The 24144-nt window shown below is 48.3% G+C and overlaps 1 protein-coding gene across 1 annotated transcript in view; it reads left to right on the top strand.

Moving 5' to 3' along the window:
* Positions 1–24144, top strand: part of RIMKLA (ribosomal modification protein rimK like family member A) — a 100717-nt gene that overhangs the window by 34663 nt on the left and 41910 nt on the right. The gene's annotated exons all lie outside the window — the stretch shown is intronic.

The following is a 24144-nucleotide window of genomic DNA, read 5'->3' as shown; positions in this document are numbered from 1 at the left end:
CGGGAGAGGGGTCTTCTGGTTTACCTGATGAGGACAGATTCTCCTCGTCTTTGTCATCTATTTGGCAAAAGATTCAGGATAATCTAAAGAGCATGAGTGAGAGATATAAGCGTGTGGCAGATAAGAGACGTGTGCTTGGTCCGGACCTGAATGTTGGTGATCTGGTGTGGTTGTCTACCAAGAATATCAAATTGAAGGTTCCCTCCTGGAAGTTGGGTCCTAGGTTTATTGGGCCTTACAAAATCCTGTCTGTCATCAATCCTGTTGCATATAGTAATATACAGTTGCAAGAAAAAGTATGTGAACCCTTTGGAATGATATAGATTTCTGCACAAATTGGTCATAAAATGTGATCTGATCTTCATCTAAGTCACAACAATAGACAATCACAGTCTGCTTAAAGGGGTTCTGCACTTTCAATTAACTGATGATCTATCCTCTGGATAGATCATCAGCTTCTGATCGGCGGGGGTCAGACACCCGGGACCCCCGCCGATCAGCTGTTTGAGAAGGCAGCGGCGCTCCAGCAGCACCGCGGCCTTCTCACTGTTTACCGCCGGGCCGCCCGCCCACTGACGTCACGACTTGTATCAACTAGAGTGGGCGCGGCTAAGCTCTGTTCACTTGAATGGAGCTTAGCCGCGCCCACTCTAGTTGATACAAGTCGTGACGTCAGTGGGCGGGCGGCCCGGCGGTAAACAGTGAGAAGGCCGCGGCGCTGCTGGAGCGCCGCTGCCTTCTCAAACAGCTGATCGGCGGGGGTCCCGGGTGTCTGACCCCCGCCGATCAGAAGCTGATGATCTATCCAGAGGATAGATCATCAGTTAAATGTAAGTGCAGAACCCCTTTAAACTAATAACACACAAAAAATTAAATGTTACCATGTTTTTATTGAACACACCATGTAAACATTTACAGTGCAGGTGGGAAAAGTATGTGAACCCTTGGATTTAATAACTGGTTGAACCTCCTTTGGCAGCAATAACTTCAACCAAACGTTTCCTGTAGTTGCAGATCAGACGTGCACAACGGTCAGGAGTAATTTTTGACCATTGCTCTTTACAGAACTGTTTCAGTTCAGCAATATTCTTGAGATGTCTGGTGTGAATCGCTTTCTTGAGGTCATGCCACAGCATCTCAATCGGGTTGAGGTCAGGACTCTGACTGGGCCACTCCAGAAGGCGTATTTTCTTCTGTTTAAGCCATTCTGTTGTTGATTTACTTCTATGCTTTGGGTCGTTGTCCTTTTGCAACACCCATCTTCTGTTGAGCTACAGCTGGTGGACAGATGGCCTTAAGTTCTCCTGCAAAATGTCTTGATAAACTTGGGAATTCATTTTTTCTTCGATGATAGCAATTCGTCCAGGCCCTGACGCAGCAAAGCAGCCCCAAACCATGATGCCCCCACCATCATACTTCCCAGTTGGGATGAGGTTTTGATGTTGGTGTGTTGTGCCTCTTTTTCTCCACACATAGTGTTGTGTGTTTTTTCCAACAACTCAACTTTGGTTTCACCTGTCCACAGAATATTTTGCCAGTACTGCTGTGGAACATCCAGGTGCTCTTGTGGAAACTGTAAACGTGCAGCAATGTATTTTTGGCCAGCAGTGGCTTCCTCTGTGGTATCCTCCCATGAAATCCATTCTTGTTTAGTGTTTTACGTATCATAGATTCGCTAACAGGAATGTTAACATATGCCAGAGACTTTTGTAAGTCTTTAGCTGACACTCTAGGATTCTTCTTCACCTCATTGAGCAGTCTGTGCTGTGCTCTTGCAGTCATCTTTACAGGACGGCCACTCCTAGGGAGAGTAGCAGCAGTCCTGAACTTTCTCCATTTATATACAATTTGTCTTACCGTGGACTGGTGAACAGCAAGGTTTTTGGAGATACTTTTATAACCCTTTCCAGCTTTATGCAAGTCAACTATTCTTAATCGTAGGTCTTCTGAGAGCTCTTTTGTGCGAGGCATTCACATCAGGCAATGCTTCTTGTGAAAAGAAAACCCAGAGCTGGTGTGTGTTTTTTATAGGGCAGGGCAGCTGTAACCAACACCTCCAATCTCATGTCATTGATTGGACCCCAGTTGGCTGACACCTCACTCCAATTAGCTCTTGGAGATGTCATTAGTCTAGGGCAGGCATGTCCAAACTGCGGCTCTCCAGCTGTTGCAAAACTACAACTCCCAGCATGCTCTAATAGCTGTAAGCTATCCAGGCATGCTGGGAGTTGTAGTTTTGGAACAGCTGGAGGGCCGCAGTTTGGACATGCCTGGTCTAGGGGTTCACATACTTTTTCCACCTGCACTGTGAATGTTTACATGGTGTGTTCAATAAAAACATGGTAACATTTAATTCTTTGTGTGTTATTAGTTTAAGCAGACTGTGTTTGTCTATTGTTGTGACTTAGGCTACTTTCACACTTGCGTTAGGAGCGGATCCGTCTGGTGTCTGCACAGACGGATCCGCTCCTATAATGCAAACGCTTGCATCCGTTCAGAACGGATCCGTTTGCATAACTGTTTATTTCAGATCTGATTTTTCACTTCGGAAAACTCAGATCTGACAGTATATTCTAAACACAGAAGCGTTCCCATGGTGATGGGGACGCTTCATGTTAGAATATACTGAGAACTGTGTACACGACTGCCCCCTGCTGCCTGGCAGATGCTGCCAGGCAGCAGGGGGCAGACCCCCCCCCCCCTCCTGTATTTAACTTATTGGTGGCCAGTGCGGCCCCCCCTCCCTCCCCAGTATTAAATATGACCAGTGCGGCCTCCCCCTCCCTCCCTCCCCAGTATTAAATATTACCAGTGCGGCCCCCTCCCTCTATATTTATTGGTGGCCGGGCCAGTGCGGATTCCAAGTATTGTGAGCAGTGCGGCCTCCCCTCTCCCCCCCTAATTAAAATCCCCCCCCCCCATCATTGGTGGCAGCGGAGAGTACCGATCGGAGTCCCAGTTTAAATCGCTGGGGCTCCGATCGGTTACCATGGCAACCAAGACGCTATTGCAGTCTTGGCTGCCATGGTTACTTGGCAATAAATACAAGCATTATACTTACCTGAAGAGCTGCGATGTCTGACCCGCCGGGAGCTCCTCCTACTGGTAAGTGAAAGGTCTGTGCGGCGCATTGCCTATAGCACAGACCTGTCACTTACCAGTAGGAGGAGCGCCCGGCCGGTCAGACATCGCAGCTCTTCAGGTAAGTATAATGCTTGTATTTATTGCTAAGTAACCATGGCAGCCAAGACTGCAATAGCGTCTTGGTTGCCATGGTAACCGATCGGAGCCCCAGCGATTTAAACTGGGACTCCGATCGGTACTCTCCGCTGCCACCAATGATGGGGGGGGTGATTTTAATTAGGGGGGGAGAGGGGAGGCCGCACTGCTCACAATACTTGGAATCCGCACTGGCCCGGCCACCAATAAATATAGAGGGAGGGGGCCGCACTGGTAATATTTAATACTGGGGAGGGAGGGAGGGGGAGGCCGCACTGGTCATATTTAATACTGGGGAGGGAGGGAGGGGGAGGCCGCCGCACTGGTAATATTTAATACTGGGGAGGGAGGGGGAGGCCGCACTGGTCATATTTAATACTGGGGAGGGAGGGAGGGGGAGGCCGCCGCACTGGTAATATTTAATACTGGGGAGGGAGGGGGGCCCGCACTGGCCACCAATAAGTTAATTACAGGAGGAGGGGGGGGTCTGCCCCCTGCTGCCTGGCAGCATCTGCCAGGCAGCAGGGGGCAGTCATGTACACAGTTCTCAGTATATTCTAACATGAAGCGTCCCCATCACCATGGGAACGCCTCTGTGTTAGAATATACTGTCGGATCTGAGGTTTACGATGTAACTCAAATCCGATGGTATATTCTAACATAGAGGCGTTCCCATGGTGATGGGGACGCTTCAAGTTAAAATATACCATCGGATCGGAGAAAACTCCGATCTGATGGGGACTCCTGACTTTGCATTGAAAGTCAATGGGGGACGGATCCGTTTGAAATTGCACCATATTGTGTCAACGTCAAACGGATCCGTCCCCATTGACTTGCATTGTAAGTCTGGACGGATCAGTTTGGCTCCGCACGGCCAGGCGGACACGAAAACGCTGCAAGCAGCGTTCAGGTGTCCGCCTGCTGAGCGGAGCGGAGGCCAAACGGTGCCAAACTGATGCATTCTGAGCGGATCCGCATCCACTCAGAATGCATTGGGGCTGTACGGATCCGTTCGGGGCCGCTTGTGAGAGCCTTCAAACGGAACTCACAAGCGGAGCCCCGAACGCTAGTGTGAAAGTAGCCTTAGACGAAGATCAGATCACATTTTATGACCTATTTGTGCAGAAATCACATACTTTTTCTTGCAACTGTATCCACATATATTAAATAAGTAGCTCCTTAAATGCAAAGGGGTGAGTCACCACTAGTACTATTGCGCTGTATCAGCAGGAGGTCCCCACAGAAATAGCATAAATGCGTGGACAAAAATCACAATACAGAATATACCAGCAGTATCTATAATAATAAAATCCCTGTGTGAGTGCGCTGTGTGCATCTGTGTGTCACCAGTTTTGCACTGGGCATGCGCGGCGCGGCGTCCAATCAGGACACAGTGCTCTACAAGCGGCCACAGCATCGCGCCGGCAAGCAGGTCGGAGGGCCATTTCAGTTTGCCCGCACCGCCCACACCAGAGCCCCCACCAATGAGCACACGGCGCTCCACATGCGCCGTGTGAGGGGGGAAACCGCTATTGAGAAAAGGGGTGTGGAGCCTGGAGAGTAGAGTTGAGCGAACACCTGGATGTTCGGGTTCGAGAAGTTCGGCCGAACATCCCGGAAATGTTCGGGTTCGGGATCCGAACCCGATCCGAACTTCGTCCCGAACCCGAACCCCATTGAAGTCAATGGGGACCCGAACTTTTCGGCACTAAAAAGGCTGTAAAACAGCCCAGGAAAGAGCTAGAGGGCTGCAAAAGGCAGCAACATGTAGGTAAATCCCCTGCAAACAAATGTGGATAGGGAAATGAATTAAAATAAAAATTAACCAAAATCAATTGGCGAGAGGTCCCATAGCAGAGAATCTGGCTTCACGTCACCCACCACTGTAAGAGTCCATTTTCATAAATTTAGGCCCAGCACCCAGGCAGAGGAGAGAGGTCCCGTAACAGAGAATCTGGCTTCATGTCAGCAGAGAATTAGTCTGCATGTCATAGCAGAGAATGAGGCTTCACGTCAGCCACCACTGCAACAGTCCATTGGCATATATTTAGGCCCAGCACCCAGGCAGAGGAGGGAGGTCCCGTAACAGAGAATCTGGCTTCATGTCAGCAGAGAATCAGTCTGCATGTCATAGCAGAGAATGAGGCTTCACGTCAGCCACCACTGCAACAGTCCATTGGCATATATTTAGGCCCAGCACACACACAGGCAGAGGAGAGAGGTCCCGTAACAGAGAATCTGTCTTCATGTCAGCAGAGAATTAGTCTGCATGTCATAGCAGAGAATGAGGCTTCATGTCAGCCACCACTGCAACAGTCCATTGGCATATATTTAGGCCCAGCACACACACAGGCAGAGGAGAGAGGTCCCGTAACAGAGAATCTGGCTTCATGTCAGCAGAGAATCAGTCTGCATGTCATAGCAGAGAATGAGGCTTCACGTCAGCCACCACTGCAACAGTCCATTGGCATATATTTAGGCCCAGCACACACACAGGCAGAGGAGAGAGGTCCCGTAACAGAGAATCTGTCTTCATGTCAGCAGAGAATTAGTCTGCATGTCATAGCAGAGAATGAGGCTTCACGTCAGCCACCACTGCAACAGTCCATTGGCATATATTTAGGCCCAGCACACACACAGGCAGAGGAGAGAGGTCCCGTAACAGAGAATCTGGCTTCATGTCAGCAGAGAATCAGTCTGCATGTCATAGCAGAGAATGAGGCTTCACGTCAGCCACCACTGCAACAGTCCATTGGCATATATTTAGGCCCAGCACCCAGGCAGAGGAGGGAGGTCTCGTAACAGAGAATCTGGCTTCATGTCAGCAGAGAATCAGTCTGCATGTCATAGCAGAGAATGAGGCTTCACGTCAGCCACCACTGCAACAGTCCATTGGCATATATTTAGGCCCAGCACACACACAGGCAGAGGAGAGAGGTCCCGTAACAGAGAATCTGTCTTCATGTCAGCAGAGAATTAGTCTGCATGTCATAGCAGAGAATGAGGCTTCACGTCAGCCACCACTGCAACAGTCCATTGGCATATATTTAGGCCCAGCACCCAGGCAGAGGAGAGAGGTCCCGTAACAGAGAATCTGTCTTCATGTCAGCAGAGAATCAGTCTGCATGTCATAGCAGAGAATGAGGCTTCACGTCAGCCACCACTGCAACAGTCCATTGGCATATATTTAGGCCCAGCACACACACAGGCAGAGGAGAGAGGTCCCGTAACAGAGAATCTGGCTTCATGTCAGCAGAGAATCAGTCTGCATGTCATAGCAGAGAATGAGGCTTCACGTCAGCCACCACTGCAACAGTCCATTGGCATATATTTAGGCCCAGCACACAGGCAGAGGAGAGAGGTCCCGTAACAGACAATCTGGCTTCATGTCAGCAGAGAATTAGTCTGCATGTCATAGCAGAGAATCAGGCTTCACGTCACCCAACATTGGAACAGTCCATTGGCATATATTTAGGCCCCGGCACCCAGACAGAGGAGAGGTTCATTCAACTTTGGGTTGCCTCGCAATATAATGGTAAAATGAAAATAAAAATAGGATTGAATGAGGAAGTGCCCTGGAGTCCAATAATATATGGTTATGGGGAGGTAGTTAATGTTTAATCTGGACAAGGGACGGACAGGTCCTGTGGGATCCATGCCTGGTTCATTTTTATGAACGTCAGCTTGTCCACATTGGCTGTAGACAGGCGGCTGCGTTTGTCTGTAATGACGCCCCCTGCCGTGCTGAATACACGTTCAGACAAAACGCTGGCCGCCGGGCAGGCCAGCACCTCCAAGGCATAAAAGGCTAGCTCTGGCCACGTGGACAATTTAGAGACCCAGAAGTTGAATGGGGCCGAACCATCAGTCAGTACGTGGAGGGGTGTGCACACGTACTGTTCCACCATGTTAGTGAAATGTTGCCTCCTGCTAACACGTTGCGTATCAGGTGGTGGTGCAGTTAGCTGTGGCGTGTTGACAAAAGTTTTCCACATCTCTGCCATGCTAACCCTGCCCTCAAAGGAGCTGGCATTGACACAGCTGCCTTGGCGACCTCTTGCTCCTCCTCTGCCTTGGCCTTGGGCTTCCACTTGTTCCCCTGTGACATTTGGGAATGCTCTCAGTAGCGCGTCTACCAACGTGCGCTTGTACTCGCGCATCTTCCTATCACGCTCCAGTGCAGGAAGTAAGGTGGGCACATTGTCTTTGTAGCGTGGATCCAGCAGGGTGGCAACCCAGTAGTCCGCACAGGTTAAAATGTGGGCAACTCTGCTGTCGTTGCGCAGGCACTGCAGCATGTAGTCGCTCATGTGTGCCAGGCTGCCCAGGGGTAAGGACAAGCTGTCCTCTGTGGGAGGCGTATCGTCATCGTCCTGCCTTTCCCCCCAGCCACGCACCAGTGATGGACCCGAGCTGCGTTGGGTGCCACCCCGCTGTGACCATGCTTCATCCTCATCCTCCTCCTCGTCCTCCTCGTCCTCCAGTAGTGGGCCCTGGCTGGCCACATTTGTACCTGGCCTCTGCTGTTGCCAAAAACCTCCCTCTGAGTCACTTCGAAGAGACTGGCCTGAAAGTGCTAAAAATGACCCCTCTTCCTCCTCCTCCTCCTCCTCCTCCTCCTGGGCCACCTCCTCTTGCATCATCGCCCTAAGTGTTTTCTCAAGGAGACATAGAAGTGGTATTGTAACGCTGATAACGGCGTCATCGCCACTGGCCATGTTGGTGGAGTACTCGAAACAGCGCAACAGGGCACACAGGTCTCGCATGGAGGCCCAGTCATTGGTGGTGAAGTGGTGCTGTTCTGTAGTGCGACTGACCCGTGCGTGCTGCAGCTGAAACTCCACTATGGCCTGCTGCTGCTCGCACAGTCTGTCCAGCATGTGCAAGGTGGAGTTCCACCTGGTGGGCACGTCGCATATGAGGCGGTGAGCGGGAAGGCCGAAGTTACGCTGTAGCGCAGACAGGCGAGCAGCAGCAGGATGTGAACGCCGGAAGCGCGAACAGACGGCCCGCACTTTATGCAGCAGCTCTGACATGTCGGGGTAGTTGTGAATGAACTTCTGCACCACCAAATTCAGCACATGCACCAAGCAAGGGATGTGCGTCAAATTGGCTAGTCCCAGAGCTGCAACGAGATTTCGCCCATTATCGCACACCACCAGGCCGGGCTTGAGGCTCACCGGCAGCAACCACTCGTCGGTCTGTTGTTCTATACCCCGCCACAACTCCTGTGCGGTGTGGGGCCTGTCCCCCAAACATATGAGTTTCAGAATGGCCTGCTGACGTTTACCCCGGGCTGTGCTGAAGTTGGTGGTGAAGGTGTGTGGCTGACTGGATGAGCAGGTGGAAGAAGAGGAGGAGGAAGCCGAGAAGGAGGAGGTGGCAACAGGAGGCAAAGAATGTTGCCCTGCGATCCTTGGCGGCGGAAGGACGTGCGCCAAACAGCTCTCCGCCTGGGGCCCAGCTGCCACTACATTTACCCAGTGTGCAGTTAGGGAGATATAGCGTCCCTGGCCGTGCTTACTGGTCCACGTATCTGTGGTTAGGTGGACCTTGCCACAGATGGCGTTGCGCAGTGCACACTTGATTTTATCGGATACTTGGTTGTGCAGGGAAGGCACGGCTCTCTTGGAGAAGTAGTGGCGGCAGGGCCGGCGCCACCCATAAGCAGAGTAGGCCACCGCGTAGAGCGCACTCTGCCTGGGGGCGCCGACGCTCTGGATTCCGAATCCCGAGTACTATTAGCCGCCGCCGTGCCACGCCCCCTACTTGTGAGATCCATCCATCTAAGTGACTAACATCTTCTTCCAATTCCTAGACGCCGCCCGCGCCACGCCCCCTACCTGTGATCCATGTCTGACATCATCTGCTGCTCTGCATTAATGATCTGTGCCGGCTTCTTGACTCCTCCTGTTCGGCTGTTCCTTAGTTGCCGCCGCCGGCCGGATCATGGTGGATGTGCTGCCCCTGTTCAGTCGCTTCAGCGTGAGATCCCGCGAGACTGGAGGAGGTCACGGGTCTTGCGAGATCTCGCACCAATACACCTGATCCTATTGTCATATCCGGGGGACGTCACAACAGGAAGTGACGACTGAAGGTATTCAAATATTACGGGGGTAGGGAAAGATCACTAGACAAAGACACCCGCGGCAAGTACAGGAACAGGATCATCAGCGTCAGCGAGCGACACAAGTATGTACGGGGGGGGGGGGTTTTGGCGGCAATTTCAAATTACATAATGGAGCCTGTGATTGAGTCTGTGCACTGTCTGTGGGGGCAGTTCAGTATTGGAGGCAATGTGGGGGCAATATTACTGTATGTGGGGGCAATATTAGTGGGGGCACTGGGGGGGCAAATTACATAATGGAGGGCACTGTATGTGGGGGCAGTATTACTTAGTGGGGGCATTGGGAGCAAATTACATAATGGAGGGCACTGTATGTGGGGGCAGTATTACTTAGTGGGGGGCACTAGGGGGCAAATTATGTAATAGGCAGTGTGCACTGTCTATGGGGGCAGTATTACTTAGAGGGGCACTGGGGGGCAAATCACAAAATGGAGGGCACTGTGCACTGTATGTGGGGGCACTATTAGTGGGGGCATTGGGGGCAAATTACATAATGGAGGGCACTGTATGGGGGGGCAGTATTACTTAGTGGGGGCACTGGGGGGCAAATTATGTAATAGGCAGTGTGCACTGTCTGTGGGGGCAGTATTACTTAGAGGGGCACTGGGGGGAAATCACATAATGGAGGGCACTGTGCACTGTATGTGGGGGCACTGGGGGGCAAATTACATAATGGAGGGCATTGTGCACTGTATGTGGGGGCAATATTACTTAGTGGGGGCATTGGGGGGCAAATGACATAATAGAGGGCACTGTATGTGGGGGCAGTATTACTTAGTGGGGGCACTGGGGGGCAAATTACATAATGGAGGGCACTGTGCACTGTATGTGGAGGCAATATTACTTAGAAGGGCACTGGGGGGCAAATTACATAATGGAGGGCACTGTATGTGTGGGGCAATATTAAATGTCAAGTAAAATGTTGCATGCAATAGGTGGCCGAAAAAGGGGGCGGGTAAAGGGGTGTGGTCAATGGGCGGAGTCATGGGGCGGCAAAATTACCTCTTGCCTAGGGTGGCAAAAATCCTTGCACCAGCCCTGAGTGGCGGCTGGGAACAACATACTGTGGGACAGCAAGCGACATGAGCTGTTTGAAGCTGTCTGTGTCCACCAGCCTAAATGACAGCATTTCATAGGCCAGTAGTTTAGAAATGCTGGCATTCAGGGTGGCTAGGTGGGAATTTACGCTTTCTCTCAAATGTTTGTGAGATGGAGAGCTGAACGCTGCCGTGTGACATGGTTGAGACGCTTGGTGACGGAGGTGGTGGTGGTGGTGTTGGTGGTATATCCCCTGTTTGCTGGGCGGCAGGTGCCAACGTTCCTCCAGAGGCGGAGGAAGAGGCCGAGGCGGCAGCAGCAGAAGAGGCCGAGGCGGCAGCAGCAGAAGAGGTAGCAGGGGGAGCCTGAGTGACTTCCTTGGTTTTAAGGTGTTTACTCCACTGCAGTTCATGCTTTGCATGCAGGTGCCTGGTCATGCAGGTTGTGCTCAGGTTCAGAACGTTAATGCCTCGCTTAAGGCTCTGATGGCACAGCGTGCAAACCACTCGGGTCTTGTCGTCAGCACATTGTTTGAAGAAGTGCCATGCCAGGGAACTCCTTGAAGCTGCCTTTGGGGTGCTCAGTCCCAGATGGCGGCGGGCAGTAGCAGGCGGAGTCTCTTGGCGGCGGGTGTTCTGCTTTTGCCCACTGCTCCCTCTTTTGCTACGCTGTTGGCTCGGTCTCACCACTGCCTCTTCCTCCGAACTGTGAAAGTCAGTGGCACGACCTTCATTCCATGTGGGGTCTAGGACCTCATCATCCCCTGCATCGTCTTCCACCCAGTCTTGATCCCTGACCTCCTGTTCAGTCTGCACACTGCAGAAAGACGCAGCAGTTGGCACCTGTGTTTCGTCATCATCAGAGACATGCTGAGGTGGTATTCCCATGTCCTCATCATCAGGAAACATAAGTGGTTGTGCGTCAGTGCATTCTATATCTTTCACCGCTGGGGAAGGGCTAGGTGGATGCCCTTGGGAAACCCTGCCAGCGGAGTCTTCAAACAGCATAAGAGACTGCTGCATAACTTGAGGCTGAGACAGTTTCCCTGGTATGCATGGGGGTGATGTGACAGACTGATGGGGTTGGTTTTCAGACGCCATCTGTGCGCTTTCTGCAGAAGACTGGGTGGGAGATAATGTGAACGTGCTGGATCCACTGTCGGCCACCCAATTGACTAATGCCTGTACCTGCTCAGGCCTTACCATCCTTAGAACGGCATTGGGCCCCACCATATATCGCTGTAAATTCTGGCGGCTACTGGGACCTGAGGTAGTTGGTACACTAGGACGTGTGGATGTGGCAGAACGGCCACGTCCTCTCCCAGCACCAGAGGGTCCACTAACACCACCACGACCATGTCCACGTCCGCGTCCCTTACTAGATGTTTTTCTCATTGTTATGGTTCACCACAACAACAAAAATATTATTTGGCCCAATGTATTGTATTCAAATTCAGCGGGATATAAATTTGAGGCCTAGTATTTAGGCGCTGGGTGACCGGTATGGATTTACTAACAGAATTAGACTTGGAAATGCACAGTAGCGTGTGTGTGAAGTTATTCTGAATGACCCTATGTGCACCTTGAATATTATATACCCTTTTAGGGATAGATTTCAAATAGCTCTGATACAGCAGAAACCACTAAATTTTTAAATTGCTAAATTGGGAATTGTATTTCAACCCAGAACAAAAAATGTGCTTTGACGGACACTAAATAACTTTCCCAGCCACAACAGGACAGCGGTAACGAGAGATTTAGCGGGATATCAATTTGAGGCCTAGTATTTAGGCGCTGGGTGACAGGTATGGGTTTAGTGACAGAATTAGACTTGGAAATGCACAGTAGCGGGTGTGTGTGAAGTTATTCTGAATGACCCTATGTGCACCTTCAATATGATCTACCCTTTTAGGGATAGATTTCAAATAGCTCTGATATAGCAGAAACCACTAAATTATGAAATTGCTAAATTGGGAATTGTATTTCAACCCAGAACAAAAAATGTGCTTTGACGGACACTAAATAACTTTCCCAGCCACAACAGGACAGCGGTAACGAGAGATTTAGCGGGATATCAATTTGAGGCCTAGTATTTAGGCGCTGGGTGACAGGTATGGGTTTAGTGACAGAATTAGACTTGGAAATACACAGTAGCGGGTGTGTGTGAAGTTATTCTGAATGACCCAATGTGCACCTTGAATATTATATACCCTTTTAGGGATAGATTTCAAATAGCTCTGATATAGCAGAAACCACTAAATTATGAAATTGCTAAATTGGGAATTGTATTTCAACCCAGAACAAAAAATGTGCTTTGACGGACACTAAATAACTTTCCCAGCCACAACAGGACAGCGGTAACGAGAGATTTAGCGTGATATAAATTTGAGGCCTAGTATTTAGGCGCTGGGTGACAGGTATGGGTTTAGTGACAGAATTAGACTTGGAAATGCACAGTAGCGGGTGTGTGTGAAGTTATTCTGAATGACCCTATGTGCACCTTGAATATTATATACCCTTTTAGGGATAGATTTCAAATAGCTCTGATATAGCAGAAACCACTAAATTATGAAATTGCTAAATTGGGAATTGTATTTCAACCCAGAACAAAAAATGTACTTTGACGGACACTAAATAACTTGCCCAGCAACAACAGTACAGCGGTAACGAGAGATTTAGCGGGATATAAATTTGAGGCCTAGTATTTAGGCGCTGGGTGACAGGTATGGATTTAGTGACAGAATTAGACTGGGATATGCACAGTAGCGTGTGTGTGTGAAGTTATTCTGAATGACCCTATGTGCACCTTGAATATTATATACCCTTTTAGGGATAGATTTCAAATAGCTCTGATATAGCAGAAACCGCTAAATTATGAAATTGCTAAATTGGGAATTGTATTTCAACCCAGAACAAAAAATGTGCTTTGACGGACACTAAATAACTTTCCCAGCCACAACAGGACAGCGGTAACGAGAGATTTAGCGGGATATCAATTTGAGGCCTAGTATTTAGGCGCTGGGTGACAGGTATGGGTTTAGTGACAGAATTAGACTTGGAAATACACAGTAGCGGGTGTGTGTGAAGTTATTCTGAATGACCCAATGTGCACCTTGAATATTATATACCCTTTTAGGGATAGATTTCAAATAGCTCTGATATAGCAGAAACCACTAAATTATGAAATTGCTAAATTGGGAATTGTATTTCAACCCAGAACAAAAAATGTGCTTTGACGGACACTAAATAACTTTCCCAGCCACAACAGGACAGCGGTAACGAGAGATTTAGCGGGATATAAATTTGAGGCCTAGTATTTAGGCGCTGGGTGACAGGTATGGGTTTAGTGACAGAATTAGACTTGGAAATGCACAGTAGCGGGTGTGTGTGAAGTTATTCTGAATGACCCTATGTGCACCTTGAATATTATATACCCTTTTAGGGATAGATTTCAAATAGCTCTGATATAGCAGAAACCACTAAATTATGAAATTGGTAAATTGGGAATTGTATTTCAACCCAGAACAAAAAATGTGCTTTGACGGACACTAAATAACTTGCCCAGCCACAACAGGACAGCGGTAACGAGAGATTTAGCGGGATATAAATTTGAGGCCTAGTATTTAGGCGCTGGGTGACAGGTATGGGTTTAGTGACAGAATTAGACTTGGAAATACACAGTAGCGGGTGTGTGTGAAGTTATTCTGAATGACCCAATGTGCACCTTGAATATTATATACCCTTTTAGGGATAGATTTCAAATAGCTCTGATATAGCAGAAACCACTAAATTATGAAATTGCTAAATTGGGAATTGTATTTCAACCCAGAACAAAAAATGTGCTTTGACGGACACTAAATAACTTTCCCAGCCACAACAGGACAGCGGTAACGAGAGATTTAGCGGGATATAAATTTGAGGCCTAGTATTTAGGCGCTGGGTGACCGGTATGGATTTAGCGACAGAATTAGACTTGGAAATGCACAGTAGCGTGTGTGTGAAGTTATTCTGAATGACCCTATGTGCACCTTGAATATTATATACCCTTTTAGGGATAGATTTCAAATAGCTCTGATATAGCAGGAACCACTAAATTATGAAATTGCTAAATTGGGAATTGTACTTCAACCCAGAACAAAAAATGTGCTTTGACGGACACTAAATAACTTTCCCAGCCACAACAGGACAGCGGTAACGAGAGATTTAGCGGGATATAAATTTGAGGCCTAGTATTTAGGCGCTGGGTGACCGGTATGGATTTAGCGACAGAATTAGACTTGGAAATGCACAGTAGCGTGTGTGTGAAGTTATTCTGAATGACCCTATGTGCACCTTGAATATTATATACCCTTTTAGGGATAGATTTCAAATAGCTCTGATATAGCAGGAACCACTAAATTATGAAATTGCTAAATTGGGAATTGTACTTCAACCCAGAACAAAAAATGTGCTTTGACGGACACTAAATAAGTTTCCCAGCCACAACAGGACAGCGGTAACGAGAGATTTAGCGGGATATAAATTTGAGGCCTAGTATTTAGGCGCTGGGTGACCGGTATGGATTTAGTGACAGAATTAGACTGGGATATGGCCAAAAAATAACCACACTATTGCTGGTTAAATGCACTTGGTGACGGGCGCAGCTTGCCCCTGATGTAGTATATGGCCAAAAAATGAACAGACTATTGCTGGTTAAATGCACTTGGTGTCACAGCTTGACGAACCACACTACTGAGGGTTAAATGCACTTGGTGACGGGCGCAGCTTGCCCCTGATGTAGTATATGGCCAAAAAATGAACAGACTATTGCTGGTTAAATGCACTTGGTGACGGGCGCAGCTTGCCCCTGATTTAGTATATGGCCAAAAAATGAACAGACTATTGCTGGTTAAATGCACTTGGTGTGATAGCTTGACCAACCACACTACTGAGGGTTAAATGCACTTGGTGACGGGCGCAGCTTGCCCCTGATGTAGTATATGGCCAAAAAATGAACAGACTATTGCTGGTTAAATGCACTTGGTGACGGGCGCAGCTTGCCCCTGATTTAGTATATGGCCAAAAAATGAACAGACTATTGCTGGTTAAATGCACTTGGTGTGATAGCTTGACCAACCACACTACTGAGGGTTAAATGCACTTGGTGACGGGCGCAGCTTGCCCCTGATGTAGTATATGGCCAAAAAATGAACAGACTATTGCTGGTTAAATGCACTTGGTGACGGGCGCAGCTTGCCCCTGATTTAGTATATGGCCAAAAAATGAACAGACTATTGCTGGTTAAATGCACTTGGTGTGATAGCTTGACCAACCACACTACTGAGGGTTAAATGCACTTGGTGACGGGCGCAGCTTGCCCCTGATGTAGTATATGGCCAAAAAATGAACAGACTATTGCTGGTTAAATGCACTTGGTGACGGGCGCAGCTTGCCTCTGATTTAGTATATGGCCAAAAAATGAACAGACTATTGCTGGTTAAATGCACTTGGTGTGATAGCTTGACCAACCACACTACTGAGGGTTAAATGCACTTGGTGACGGGTGCAGCTTGCCCCTGATGTAGTATATGGCCAAAAAATGAACAGACTATTGCTGGTTAAATGCACTTGGTGACGGGCGCAGCTTGCCCCTGATTTAGTATATGGCCAAAAAATGAACAGACTATTGCTGGTTAAATGCACTTGGTGTGATAGCTTGACCAACCACACTACTGAGGGTTAAATGCACTTGGTGACGGGCGCAGCTTGCCCCTGATGTAGTATATGGCCAAAAAATGAACAGACTATTGCTGGTTAAATGCACTTGGTGACGGGCGCAGCTTGCCCCTGATTTAGTATATGGCCAAAAAATGAACAGACTATTGCTGGTTAAATGCACTTGGTGTGATAGCTTGACCAACCACACTACTGAGGGTTAAATGCACTTGGTGACGGGCGCAGCTTGCCCCTGATGTAGTATATGGCCAAAAAATGAACAGACTATTGCTGGTTAAATGCACTTGGTGACGGGCGCAGCTTGCCCCTGATTTAGTATATGGCCAAAAAATGAACAGACTATTGCTGGTTAAATGCACTTGGTGTGATAGCTTGACCAACCACACTACTGAGGGTTAAATGCACTTGGTGACGGGCGCAGCTTGCCCCTGATGTAGTATATGGCCAAAAAATGAACAGACTATTGCTGGTTAAATGCACTTGGTGTCACAGCTTGACCAACCACACTACTGAGGGTTAAATGCACTTGGTGACGGGCGCAGCTTGCCCCTGATGTAGTATATGGCCAAAAAATAAACAGACTATTGCTGGTTAAATGCACTTGGTGTGACAGCTTCACCCTGATGTAGGCTTTAGCCAAAAAACAACCACACCATTGAGGGTTAAATGCACTTGGTCGCAGCTTGGATGCACTTGGTCGCAGCACCGCACAAGACACAAAATGGCCGCCGATCACCCCAGAAAAAAGTGACTGACAAACGGTCTGGGCAGCCTAAAAACAGTGAGTGAGCATTTGAATTTCAGCAGCTCAATGATGCACAGCTGCAGATCGATCGATTAATCAAGTGAAGTCCTTTGGAGGAGTTAATCTGCCTAATCTCGCCCTACTGTCGCATCCGCAGCCTCTCCCTACGCTAATCAGAGCAGAGTGACGGGCGGCGCTATGTGACTCCAGCTTAAATAGAGGCTGGGTCACATGGTGCTCTGGCCAATCACAGCCATGCCAATAGTAGGCATGGCTGTGACGGCCTCTTGGGGCAAGTAGTATGACGCTTGTTGATTGGCTGCTTTGCAGCCTTTCAAAAAGCGCCAAGAAAGCGTCACAAAAGCGCCAAGAAAGCGACGAACACCGAACCCGAACCCGGACTTTTACGAAAATGTCCGGGTTCGGGTCCGTGTCACGGACACCCCAAAATTCGGTACGAACCCGAACTATACAGTTCGAGTTCGCTCATCCCTACTGGAGAGTCCTCCTCTCTGTCGTCCCTCATCATGGAGCCCACTCCCCCAGTGTCCCTACATGACTCCACTGCCCTTAGCCCTGTCACTGGCCGCGGCAGCAGGGGATGGCGGATGCGGTGTCTATCAGTGGAGAAAACAAGGAGGAGGATGGAGGGCGAAAGACGGCGAGCAGCACTGCGGACCCAGCAGAGATCATGGGCTTCTATGAGCGGAGCGACAGCAGCAGGCGGCTGGAGGGGAAGAAGCGCAACCTGTCACGTAATTGACGGGATGGGGAGGGCTGATTGGCAGATCGGGGGGGGTTAACCCTGTACTGGCCGGAACAGTGTAACGTGACAGCTGCTCCTGTCATACCAGGGAGTGGATGACTGCACCTGACAGCCGTGTCCTGAGCTACCACCATAGGAGGTCCCTCAGTGACCAGCCAGTGTGACTATCGCCTGCAGCATGGGATTGAATTTATGTGGTTACCCATCAGTGACCCCAAAAAGTTGCCCCTTCCCCCCCCCCCTCACTGCCTGGCTTCTGGCCCCTGACCACTGGTAATTGTCCTGCATAGAGGTGTGTGTGATAAGCAGCTGCCAGATACTTCCTGTGACGCTGATCGCCTGGGTAAACAAAAGATAAGAGGTCTAAGAGACCCCGAGAGAATGACGCACTGACCCCTATACAAACTGCGCATGCGCGGCACGCCGACCAGTCATCACACGGCGCTCCACATGCCGCCCACACCTGCACGCCGGCCAATCACCGCCGACGCTCGCAGGTTATGGTGTACTCTCCACGTCGGATTTCCGACATTACTGTCCGTGCATCACAGATCCGTACAGTGCCAGCTCTCTCAGCCACAGACAGCAGCCGCTGCCAGCAGTCTCAGCCACCAGTCAGTGCCAGCCATGACTGCCACCAGTCACAGTGCAAGCAGTCTCAGCCACCAGTCAGTGCCAGCAGTCTCAGTCACCAGTCAGTGCCAGCAGTCTCAGCCATCAGTCAGTGCCAGCCGTCTCAGCCATCAGTCAGTGCTAGCCGTCTCAGCCATCAGTCAGTGCCAGCAGTCTCAGCACCACCAGTCAGTGCCAGCTGTCCCCTTGCCATCTAATATGGACTGTTCCTACTAATGTTTATGCACTACTGTTCTACCGCCCGTTATTATAACAGGCTTAATGTCTGGTCAATTCAATAAATCATATAGCTCCCCATATTGGCGATGGTCCCAGTTATGCCCCGTGTGGCAGAAACGCTGAACGCACGTTTCGCTATACAGTCTCGTCAGAAGAATTTTATTGATATATATATTTTCTTTGTAATTTTTCTTGCGGTTATTGGTGGTACTATATGGGTTTTTGGGATGGATACAGTAGACTGACCCCTGGGGTAGCTGCGGAGGGGCGTAGCTGGGCAGGCTGCTCTGTGGAAAGAGTGGAATCCTGCTCTCAGGACCTGTAAGGGTTTGATGTCCGTTTCAAACAAAGAGAAACTGACGAGTAGTTATTAGGTGCCCTGGCTTCCAAGAGCTTGGACTGCCATGCATGCTTTTAGTGCTTTTAGCGCACTCAGCAGTCAAATCTGCTGGCTGACTCCCTTTAAGGATAGAGACCATCTGCAGAGGCATAACGAGATGCATGATCTGTAACAGGGGCCCCAACTTACATGTGCCATTTATAATGCTTTCTTTTTGTGGCTCTTCCTAGCAAATGCCCAGATCTGTAAATCTGAGCTATCCCTGGCATATCGGCTGCTGCAGTTCTCAAGCAGCTGAGGTCAATCAGTTTTACAAGTCCCCTCCAGCTTTGCTCTTGCCCTGAGCTTGTGTGGTGAAGACTGCTCAGCACTGCTTATGGATGCAGTGGAAGTGTAGCCATGCTCCGAGCTCACTGTCTGTTCTAGTCACAGTCATTTGCTTGCAAGTCAAAAGCTGCCACCTTGCTTTTCATCTTAGATACATGTTGGAATTTTATGTGTCACATCCAATTGGCTTCAGTTGTAGAACATGCATGCTGTGGAAATAGAGGGATTCATATGTATCTACAGAATCTGGATAGTCTGTAGAGTCTATGTGATATCTACTCCTGATAGTGTACATTCCCCAAGTGATTCCCCCCAGCTCTGTCCCAGAGTCATTTCAAATGTCTAGCACAAAGTGACTCTTGAGGATAACAGCAGATCTCTGCCGGTCTGTCTTCTTTCGAGGGGTTGTCCCATTTCAGCAGAATATGCCATAAATGTCCTATAGATGCAGGTCCCACCTCTGGGCTCCCACTGTGAACAGGGAGAACACTGCGCATGTGTGGCCTCCTCTCTGCTGGGAGACTTGGCAGTGAACAGAGAGCGAGCTGCACCTGCATGGCCAGTCCTCCTACTGCTATGGGATTTCCAAAAATATCTGATCCAGCAGTCAGCTAAAAGTCCCATGAATGGAGGGGTGGATGTACATGCAAGGCTTGCCCTCCACTCACTCCAGAGCTGCACGGAATTTGTAAGTTTGTGTGGGTTTCATGCCACACTCCAAAAGTATAGAAATAGGCAAACTCGTTTCCTACAAAATTGACCATATTGTGTGGTAGAGTTGAAGGCCTGTATGGCAGCCATTTGACTTCCCAGGTTGTTGCCCCAGCCACACAACTATCCCTGCATTTCAAGTCCCTATGAGAAAGTCATTGAAGGAGGCATACTTTACAGTGAGCTATATCCTTTGAAGGACATTTTTAAACAGGCTCGGAAGGGTTCAAAAAAATAAAATGAATAATGTTGACCTTACCGATCCCCGACACTCCTGTTCCTGGTCCTCCGCTGGTCTCTGCTTCCTGGTTCCACTTGACACACAAGAGAAGACGGCTCAGCCAGTCACAAGACAGTCAAATTATTCAAGAACACATATTCCACCAATAATATGTGATGGGATCATATATGTAACATATTTAGGGCTTCATATTGTGCCAGCAAATGACATACTGCCCTAGTGTGACATTTCCTTTCTCTTGTAGGTGATAAGCAGAGCAGATGAGTCAGCACATTACTGTATTTGCCGCATGCATTTTGCAGGATGTTCCCCTTCCAAGTTCCAGTATTTAAGCATTTGCAGCTTTGCACATTTAGAAGACGTCAGTCATTATTTAGCTAACATTGATCTATAATTAATGTTGGCCTCTGCACTCATTTGTCATGTCTTTTAAGTTGGCAATTACAGAGTATGCTGCCTGCAGTGATTTGTTAATGGATAGGAACAGACATTTCATACACCAGTCTTGATCAGAAGTGCCCTGGAGTAAGCCAAATTTTTAAAGAGGCCCTGGCTTCTTAATAAATTTGGTGCATCTACTGGCAGTCTATGCACTGGCATGAATTATAATAAATCTCTAAATAAGCCATGGCTTTTTTTTAAAACTGGTTAGAGAAGTGGAAAGTCATAAAGTTGTGCATAAAATGTGGCTTGCGCAAAAAATGTGTAACTTTTGTACACCAGGTTAAGTAAATTAAAGGGGTTGCCACCCTTTACTAAGCATTGGCCTGTGCTCAGGGGTCCAACACCCTCCATCACCGCCGTACAGGTGTTCAGGCGTAGCTCCTTTGCTGGGACTACATTGCTCCGTCAACTTTGTAGTGGAGGGAGAGTACAACACTCCGCCAATAACTTTGTAGTGGAAGGAATGCAGCAACCCGCAGGGGGAGAGCTGTGAGGAGGGTGGGAGTGGGGTGGCACAGATAGGATTAGTAGTGGTTCACCGTGGCTGTCCTAACTCTGGCGCTCGCTGGAGCCATGCATCATTAAATGGAGGGTGCACTCTGTACTATGTACATAGGTCAAATGGAGCACCAAAACCAAGTTCAGTACATAAAAACAGCACTAGACAGCTCACTACATAAAACAGCACTAGACAGCACACTACATAAAACAGCACTAGACAGCACACTACATAAAACAGCACTAGAACCATGCTCATAACAGTGATACAACAACAGAATCAAGATCACTACATAAATATAACACTGGAACTAAGCCCATAGGTCAAATACAAGACCAGAACCAAGTTCACTACATAAATACAGTACAGCGCCAGAACCGAGGCCATACCATAAATACAGTGCCATAATTAATATCCGTACATAAATACAGCACCAGAACCAAGTGCACTACGTACATCACCAGATTAAAAACGTTCAATACTAATATCATTTAAATAGTCAGGTTAGCCCTTGTCATGAAAGCTTGTACAGAGTGGAACTACAGCTCCCAGTGTGGCCTGAATGTGTAAAGGGATGCTGGGAGATGTTGTTTCACAAAACAGCATGCTACCAACCATCATCAGCTGTTGACCATACAAGTGACTACAGCATTGACCAGATGTAGTCTGGGTCAGCATAAACATTTGCATTTAGTGACTTACAGGGGACTTCTCCATCCGGTTCAGGCCACCATGATGACATCTCCTGGCCTTGACTCGTTTCTGCAGATTTTGCTGAGAAGATCTTTTCAGCTTCTCACTTTACCAACACATCAGACCCTTTATACTTATACAAACTCCTCCTAGTGCCACGTGGCCATAAATACACTACTCTCAAAAAATTTGGATATTTGGCTTGTGGGTGAAAATTCAAGTTGAACCTAAAATGCACTTTAACCTTTACAGGTGAACTTAATGTGACTTTCTCTAAACTTTTGAATGCACATGTCCAACTGTTCAGTGTTTCAGTACTTTTTGCACAACTTGCTGTTCTCTAGCAAGGAGCTTAATGGCAAAATTCACAACAGGTGTTTGATCCATGAATCGCCCAATAAATTTCCTGGTTCAATTAGAATTGGTATTTAAACAGTCCTCCTCATCATGTTGTTCACATTTTGACATCGTGAGACCAAGACGACCCCTAACAATTGATTAACAGTACCTTGCCATTGCGAGGCTTCAAGCAGGATGTTCTCAGATGGAAGTGGCCACTGAGCTTAGAGTGTCATCAGCAGGCTGCAACAGAGAGACTGAAAGAGTCACAGAAAGACAAAGAAGTGGACGTCCTTTGGCCACATCCAACACTGATGACCACTTCATTGCAAGCAACGCTCTGCGGAACTGGATGATGAATGCCACAGAACTCCAGGTAGATTTAAAGAGGACCTTTCCTGGTTATGAAAATGTGAACTAAGAATACAGACATGGAGAGCGGCGCCCGGGGATCTCACTGCACTTACTATTATCCCTGGGCACCGCTCCGTTCTCCTGCCATGCCCTCCGGTATCTCCGGCCACTAAGTTATAGTAGGCAGAGATTTCAGTCACTAAGTTATGGTAGGCGGAGTCTGCCCTTGTTCTGCTGTAGTGCTGGCCAATCGCAGCGCAGAGCTCACAGCCTGGGAGGTTATTTTCTCCCAGGCTGTGAGCTCTGCAATGCGATTGGCCAGCGCTACAGAAGAACAAGGGCAGACTCTGCCTACCATAACTTAGTGACCAGAGATGGCGGAGGGCATAGCGGGAGAACGGAGCGGCACCCAGGGATAATAGTAAGTGCAGTGAGATCCCTGGGCGCCGCTCTCCATGTCTGTATTCTTAGTTCACATTGTCATAATCGGTGAAAGGTCCTCTTTAAGGGAGGTGAGAGGCACCCAAATATCACGTCAGACCATTCAAAACCGTTAACATTAGTGTGGTCTGCGTGCTAGATGACCTGCAAGGGTATCTGACCACACCACCAGGCACAGGTGTCATGGTCTTGCATGAGCCAGTGAGCATCTACGCTGGATGAGGGACCAGTGGTCCTCAGTGCTGTTCACTGATAAAAGTCGATTCATGCTTAGCAGAAATGATGGCTACCAACAATGTTGGAGATGTCAAAGAGAGCTCTATGCATTAGCCAATGTTGTTTTTGGTGGTAGTGGTGGTGTTGCAGTGTGGGCAGGTGTGTCTAGTCAATACAAAACTGCCCTACACTTTGTGAATGGTACAGTGACAAGCCCATACTACTTGAATAACATCATTAATCCAGTCCTTGTGCCTCTGCATGAACAACACAGGCCTAATTTCCTCTTCATGGACGACAATGTGCCAGCAAATCGAGGTCGCATCATTAGGGAATGGCTGCTGGAGACCTCAAATGGAGTGGCCTGCTCCTTTTTCAGACCTGAATCTCTATGGGATCAGCTGAGTCGCCGTGTAGAGGCTCGTAACTCTGTAACCCAGAACCTCAATGACCTGAGGGCCGCCCTCAAAGAAAAGTGGGATGCCATTCCTCAGCAGACAATAAGTCGACTTGTGAACAGCATGAGATGTTGTCAAGGCAGCTGTAATTGATGCTCAAGGCAACATGACAAGTTCTTGAGACAATGACATTTTTGTGGGAGGTATACCCACCACTGGTGTTGGCTTTCGTTTCAATAAATTGTTGGAGATGAGGAAATCACCACTGCATGCTTCTACTTAATTGCCCTACTATCATGATATAATATTACTGTAGGGTGAACTTTAAAATTTTCCATAAATTTCCCCCGAAAGCCAAATATCCCTAACTGTTTGTGAGTAGTGTATGTATTATAAATTGATTAATTGCTAGCTTATTGGTAATGGCCATGCAGTTTTGTAGGTTTTCGTCTCAGACCCGTGCAGCCATTAACAATAGGCAAGCAATTTACAATCTATTTTGTAAGGATTTATAGAAAACAGCTGCAGCTCGGAGGACCATGACAATTTCGGCCCTGCTGTGTCCTTGTTTCCACTACTGGACGCCAAGTCTGGTTCTACCCTGAGCAAGTAACACTATTTCTCTTGTTTAACCCTTGTATTGTGTTGAATACATGAGTAATGAAATAAACATGTGTTTG

This window comes from Bufo gargarizans, chromosome 2 (genome assembly GCF_014858855.1).
Source record: "Bufo gargarizans isolate SCDJY-AF-19 chromosome 2, ASM1485885v1, whole genome shotgun sequence".
NCBI lineage: Eukaryota > Metazoa > Chordata > Amphibia > Anura > Bufonidae > Bufo > Bufo gargarizans.
The sequence above is the reverse complement of the archived record's forward strand: the minus strand, read 5'-3'. Positions and strand labels throughout refer to the sequence as shown.